The sequence below is a fragment of the Lepidothrix coronata genome, unplaced genomic scaffold (assembly GCF_001604755.1).
Source record: "Lepidothrix coronata isolate B3197 unplaced genomic scaffold, Lepidothrix_coronata-1.0 Scaffold63, whole genome shotgun sequence".
NCBI lineage: Eukaryota > Metazoa > Chordata > Aves > Passeriformes > Pipridae > Lepidothrix > Lepidothrix coronata.
This window is the reverse complement of record NW_016690243.1, coordinates 3,990,692-3,998,406: the sequence shown is the minus strand read 5'-3', so window position 1 is coordinate 3,998,406 and position 7,715 is coordinate 3,990,692.

Here is a 7,715-nt window from a genome sequence, read left to right as displayed (position 1 = left end):
GCCCAGCAATGACATTTAATAGGAATTTAATTGCAAAACAGGCTTGGGTCACCAGAGGATAGAATTTGGTATTTCAAAGGCAAAGTGTAGTAAATTCACCTCCAAGATAAAGTGTGAGCATAAAGTGAATGAAAAAATGTTTAGTGATTTTTTGTGATGCTTTTGCCTCCTCACCCCTTTTTTTCCCCTCTTCCTGTTATAATGGCCTAACAAAACTACTACTACTATTTTGGGTCAATATGGACTATACAGTATTGTAATTGTTTTGGCTGAGGCAACTAATCTTATTTTATAATTACTTTGCTTCACAGTAGCTGGTATGGAGTTGTGTTTTGGATTTGTAACCAAAGGGCTGATAACAGAGGGATGTTTTAGGTATTGCTGAGTAGTGATTACACAGAGTCAAGGTCTTTTCTCCTCGTGATGCTGACCCCAACTGAACATAAAGCTGAAGAAGAAGGAGGAAGGGGAGATGACTGGAGTTATGACATTTGTCTTTTCAAGTAACCATTTTACATGATGAAACCCTGCTTTCCTGGAGATGGCTCAACATCATCCTGCTGATAAATAGTGAATTAATATCTTCTTTTGGTTTTTCTTTACCTATTAAACTGCCTTTGTCTCAACCTGTGAATTGTCACACTTCTACTCTTCTGATTCTCTCCCCATCTCAGCTGGGGAGAATGATGAGCACCGATGTTGTGCTCAGCTATTTACCAAGGTTAACATAAAAGAAATAAGCTCAATATATTATTCCTTTCCAGCATTAAGGGTGGGTTTTTTTCCTCATCGCTGAGTAAAAAAAATGGTTGTGGGCAAGATACTGTCACTGGCTCTGTGTTTTTAAAACTTAATTTTTAATGTTTGGTGATAAATTGTTTTTGTTTTCGTGTTTTACAAATGAAATGATCCTACATTAGTAAATTTCATTTAACAACATGACTTTTCTGATGAGATACAATTAACTAATTATTTAATAATGAACTGGTGCTGCTCTTTTAAAAGAACAGCTCTAGTTTACTGAAAACCTAAAATTTAGAAATTCATTTGAAGTTGTTAAAATATGTGCAAACAAATAAGAGTTTGAAAACTTTCAATCCTGTCTTCCAAGTTAATAGCTACCATTAGTTTTAAAATCATATATAATAGAACAAAGAAGATCTCATTAGTCTTTTCCCTGGATTAAAAGGGCAAATTCATATTTCAGATAAAACATCTTCTTTTGAGATGTCAGTATTCCTTACATTTATAGCAAATATTTTTGAATGATTCTCTATTATAAATCAAAATTAAGCAGTTCTCACTATGCTAGGGAGACTATTTCTGCTTGCTTTTGTCAGAGCCTTTGATAAATTCCATGAAAACAATGTTCCTACTGCAAAGAGACTGTCACAGATAGAAGACTACCCACATTGCCTTGTAAATTGGAGGATAGGCCAATTTCCACACTACCCTAATTAGTTTTGCGTAATTTGGCATATTGCTTCCTGAAATAATGATTTAATCTAATTAAGATTCTTTTGCAAGATATCTTCTAAATGAATTAATTAAAGACCTTATCTCCAAAGCCCAGAAATTATTATCACTGAGAATAATATTGGCACCTTATTTGAGAGCACCATTTTATTTTCTCGGTAAACTGACTCTGCTTCTAAGCTATGCATAGTTAAGTGATTAGGTGAAAAACATCCCCTGATTTTCCACCTTCCTTGTAAACCCCCCTAGGCAAGAAATGGGGTGTAATCTTCCCTGCCTTTTGTAATACCATGTATGCTAATGACATCTATGTGCAAATGAAAGAATAAATGATTATTTCATATTGCTGATAAAATCCTCTTTGTAGGGGAAAAAAAGAGCGATAAATTACTATTACTAATATGTAATGATGTGGTACTAACTGCGCTAGACTTTGCATTTTTGTTGTTGTTTTGTTCATTTCTTTGTTTCCCAGTAGAGCCATTAAGTGGCTTGCAATGACACAGTAATATTTCATAACTTGGATGTATTGTCTGTCAATCATCTTTTCTGCCTGTTAAAGGGAAGCTCAGTGGCAGAATGAAGAACAATACCTTGCTGAAACCACTGGACAGTATGCATCCAGTAATTGCTACCTGTTGTTCAAATAAACCTTCACTGATGTGTCAACGTCAAATTTATCTGGTGGGCAAAGAACTGGAGAAGAGTTCATGGCTTTTAAAAATTATTATATGAGTTGTAAAGTCTCTCTTAGATCTTTGGTCTCAGGTGAAAGTTGAATGTACTTGCCTCTATACAAAGACTGTATTCCAGATCCAAAACTCGATGGATTCAACTGAGGAAAATTTAATTTCGACAAACTCGGAATTACGATAAGAAATTGAGAGAGAATGCTGTTTAAAAGTTCAGAGCATGTGGGTTTTAGCCAGGAAACTGAATAGGTTAAGTCATCTGAGCAAAATAGCTACTTCGGTAAATTGAGGAAGATAAACTCTGTTTCAAAAAATGAAATTTGGAATCAATTGATTATTGTAGGATACTTGAATTGAAGACGTTATATGAAAAGAAGAAACATTATGGGTGCTACTTATAACACTGATTGTAGATTCCATCTGTAATGCAGAAGGCTGCATACATACAAGTAATTTCAGGAAATGCAGAGATTGTGTCCCCAGAGGAGACTTAGGATCAGTGTCAACAAGTGTAGGAAAACAGAACACTTACGGTATCTGTAAACACAGAATTTCATTACCTGCATTGGTGACACCAAAGTGTTTGTAACAGAACAAATGAATGACAACAGCTGATGTCCCTGGAGATGCAGATGAAAATGAAGGCACCATTTTTATCTGTGAGTATCCTGTTTGCTTTGAGCAGAACTGTCAGAAGGACCAATTACAGCCTTACAATCCGCAATATTGTTCCATTTTACAATGTCGTGTTCAATTGTAGTAAATACAGTCTAATGTAGTCTAATAATGTCAAAATCCATTATATTTTATTAATCTAAATGGTGAAATAATCTCTGAGTTAGACAATAAGACTGTCTCTACTGTGACTATGCTGATGTGAGGAGTGGGATATCTGGAAAGTTATTGTATATTTGTTTCTTCAAAGCATACGGACAATTGTATTTTTCAGTAATTTTCAGTCAGTACTCTGAAAGGGATGATTTGCATTAAACTGTCTTATAAGTATATTTCTAAATATTCCTTATATACTTATTTTTTAAAAAGGTTACTATTTCAGATGAGATTATGTCTCTGAGCCAAAGACTAAAGTGAAAAAATATATGAAAATTAATTAACAGAAAAATAACTAATTTCATTAACATAGCTGTATAACCATTAAGAGATTATTAGATTCTGCCCTGATAGTAGGCTATAATCCACTTGTAGCCATTATTAATTAGTATATTTTTGTTGGAGCTAATTTACACCAACAAATGAACCTGTTCCTGGAAAACTGCTGACACCAAAAACATCTAGTTAAGAACAGTGGAACAAAACTGACTCAGAGTCTGTAGCTGCTGCATTAATGTAATGAACATTGAGTGGCAGGAGAGTAAAACCATAGAATAGATCCCTTAATCAAGCAGAAAATTGAAAAACACCCTTGACACATTGAATCACGCTGCCGGTCCATCCTTGGCCATGTATTGTGCCAAATGTTCGCTCACAATTTTTTGGTTTTGCATTTTGGTACTGCATTTTTTGGTACTTCATTTTGAGCCTAAAGATGGCTTTGTTAAGGACAGTGAAGTGTAGTCATTGCAAAAATATGCCAGGTTATAAATCCCTTTGCTGTTGCTACCCAATTTATATCATGAATCTTACTTTCCTGATAAAAAAGAGTGATGATAATGACACATATCTCTGCTGAAAGGCATACCTTGTATTTAGATGTGATAAAAATGAATAATAAAAAACCCTCAAAGACCATTGACTGCCACTGTATCTTCTCTAAGCCAAAATTTTCATCACAAAGAACAGAGAACTTGCCACATAAGAAGTACTAACCAGAGGGTAGAAAAACCCTGAATTTTCTTTCCATACCTCATTGACTCTAATTTCATGGGTATGATTATACCTTCTCCCCACTAGCCTGTCTATTGGATGAGGGAGTCTCTGCAAATTCATGGCTCGTCCCCCAGCAGTATATTTATTATCTCTGTCAAATCCATTTTCTTGAAAGGTCCCTGAAGGGAAATTTTATTTCAGCCTTCAGTAGGTTCAGAAACGTCACAGTGAGACCATCCTGACCTGACGGGTGAGGCCTGGGACACAGCCCTGTGCCTGCACAGAGGTCCTTTGTGATTAGCACAAGAAAAGGTGCTCATCCGTTTGCAGTCTCATGGACCTGACTGGGAATCCAGAAAGGTTTTGAGTTTTACTTCCATGTATCACATTTTTCAGTTTTAATCATTGAAAAATAAGCTGAAACCTTTTAGCCTAGTACCTAGTAGCTACTTCAGTTAACACTGAGCAGTAGCCAAATAGTCCTCAGGAAAAATCTACTGTTGAAATTCTTCTATTGGGTTTATCCTTTTTATCACACAAATCTGCCCACATATTTGAATAAATTGATTTTTCTCCTCCTGGCTGGCTTTGCTAAAGATTTATGCTAGTTGCTTGTCACTGAAAATAATTGTTTTGAATTAACTTTCCTTTTTTTTTTTTAAATCAGTAAAGAGGGAAAATTAATCTGCAGAAAACATACACCTCTGCTGTAGATCAGTTACTCCCATATTTAAAGAGATCCTATCAAAGTATGCGACTAAATTTCCATGATTACCAGAACACCTGCAAGAAAGCATTCATAAACTTTCATATTAACAGATACTTGAATTTCAAGGAAAATAATCTGAAGATCTCAACGAGAAACTATTTCAGAAAGCATATTTAATGAGAAAAATGACTAGAGTTTTTCTTGAGTTCATACTGATCACACTGATTTCTATAACTAAATCTAAAGGAAAAAGTTGCTTTCTGATCTTATTTTTGTGTCAGATTTCCTTAACAAAAATTTATGTTATTAATTTTATATTAATTTTATATTTCTTTTAAAGATAATCACTTTTTCTTGCCTTACTCTGAAATGTCACAGATTTTTGGTAGTTTCATAGGGGCCTTGGAAACTTCTTTGTTATTTTGTAAACACTACTAGACATATAAATTTTTTGCAGAGGACATATTTTTTAAAAAGTGGAAATCTAAATTTAGATTTTTGGTCTCCATATTAACACTTAAATATTTATTCAATGACCCAGTATTAAGATCTTATTCCTGAAAAACTTCAACCAGGAAATACAACTTATCAGTGCTTTGCCTCCTTCATCTAATTCACTCATTCACTCACTCACTCACTCACTCAAAGTAAGTCCGAAGTCCTACAAGTCCTTTTCTGAGGGAAAAAAAAAGATACCTTGATTTCTGGAAATACTAAAATTTAACTATTTGCTAGATTTCAAATTTCTGGCTAAATGTCTTAGATATACAAAACCAATAATCCTGTCATTCATCATGAAATTGTTTTATTTGTGTCCTAGAAAAATATTCAAGCCAAGGATGTACATGCCAAGTAATTGTCAGTCTGCTAACTTTATAACCTTTGATTTCAGAAAAGTCTGATTGTTTTGGGAATGGCACTGGAAATATATAAGGCTGTTTTAATTGGTATACAGTTGTTGCTACATTTTTTAATACATACCAAATTGTTATTTTATCCATTTTCATAAGTGTTCTCGTAATTTCTAGTGCCACTAAAAATTTCTGATAAGAAAGAGTGCCTGGCTTAAGTCTGTATGACTGTATCAAACAAACCAAACTCTAGATGAAAAGAAGAAAAGACTGAATTTTATATTATCAGTATTTTAGGAACTACATAGATTTGAAAATGAATTCTGAGTGCATAGATATTTGATAAGGTTCATAGGTAATATTTTTTATCTGAATGTTTTATTGTTTGAGGTATATATTTCAAATTTTATGTTTTATTTGAACTTCATATGACACTAAGACTTTAAACACACTATGGGCATATTTTATTAAGAGGCAATGGGCATAAACTGAAACACAAGAGTTTCCATCTGAACATCAGGAAACACTGCACAGGTTGCCCAGTTGGTTGTAGAGTTTCCATCCTTGGAGATATTCAAAAGGCATCTGGACATGGTCCTAGGCAACCTGTTTTAGGTAGCCCTTCTTGAGTGACCCTCCAGAGGTCCCTTCCAACCCCAGCCGTTCAGTGATTCTGTGATTCTGCCACAGAAAGTCTTATAAATTTATATTATATATATATATATATATATATATTTTTATATATATATTTATATATATATTTATATTTATAATATATTTAAGATTATATTTATGAAGAATTTCAACTGTCTGAAGTTAAGACAGTCATAAATGTATTGATTCTAATTAGAAAGTAGACTGAATTTTATCCATTGTGAATCTTAATAGCAAGGTGATTTCTTGTTAAGACATAGGTCTGAGAGAACAGTTCATGCACTGAAAGTATATGTCTGTAAAAATAGTGATGCTTTTGTGTAGACTAACAGTGAAATTATAAACATATACCACTGTAGTGAAAGACTAAGGTAAGAAAAATCATTGTTTCTGTTTCCTCATTACTGTCCACTAAAAATAAGCCAAATTTTTTCTTAGCTTATTTTCTTCAAATTTCTTGCAGGACAATCTATATTACAATTTATGTTGTGCCTCATTGTTGTTACAGTTCTACACATTAATTATCACCTAGGTGAAGATCAAGGAAGAAATATTTTGCTTTAGCAAGAACAGAACTAGTTCAGTGCTGCAGCTGAGTAGCCAGTGAGACTCTTCTTGAAGAGTTAAAAGGAACCTTCTTGACCTCCTTTGATTACCGAAATTGAGTAAAACTTCATGGCCTTTTCTTCTCTGAGAACCATGGGATTTTTGTCAGGGAGCTTAACTTTCTAAATTGCTTTTCAGAGGAAAGAATCTTGAATTATGCTTGCAGGAACATGAAACTGAACTAACAAATAGTGCAATTAAAAAAAAAAAAAAAAAGAAACCAAAACAATCAAAAAGCCCCCAATAAAAAACCTCGGAAAAACTGCAGATGTGGAAACAGAAAGAAGAGAAATGGTGTTAAATATAAACTTTACATCTTCCTGTAATGTGACAGAGTATCATGGACAAACTGAGGTGATTGAATACACAATTTCTTTGTCAGAATACCTTTAAACTAATCAATGACAAAGACAGCAGCTGTTCCACAATAACCTGTTTTCAGCAGAAAGCCACTGGAATAACAATATTTCAAAACAAAACAAAACACATAATCAAGAATGCTTCCTTTTAGCCACCAAAAAACAAGCAGAAAAGGAACTGAGAATTTGATCTTTCAATTTTATTGTAATTGTTTGTGTACATGGGGGGCAAGAGCATGTGATTTATGGAACGTATCCTCTCCTTCCCTTTGATCTTCTGTGTATAAAGCCAATAGTGAACCAAAAGGGTGTCATAGTTTTCAGAAAACCAAAAAAGAAAGAGAAAACGATGGCCTCTCCTGAAAGAGAGATGATTCAAGCTGAAAAGCCAAGCTGATAGCTAGTGTATGAGACATTCAGTTGTTCAGAGGCCATGTCCAGGGTAAAAAGGCTTTGCAAGCTCTCAATAAAACCCCTTATACAAGTAGACCTATTTTCCTTTGAGGTTTCTTTGCTGACTTCAGATAAACTTTCTAAGGTC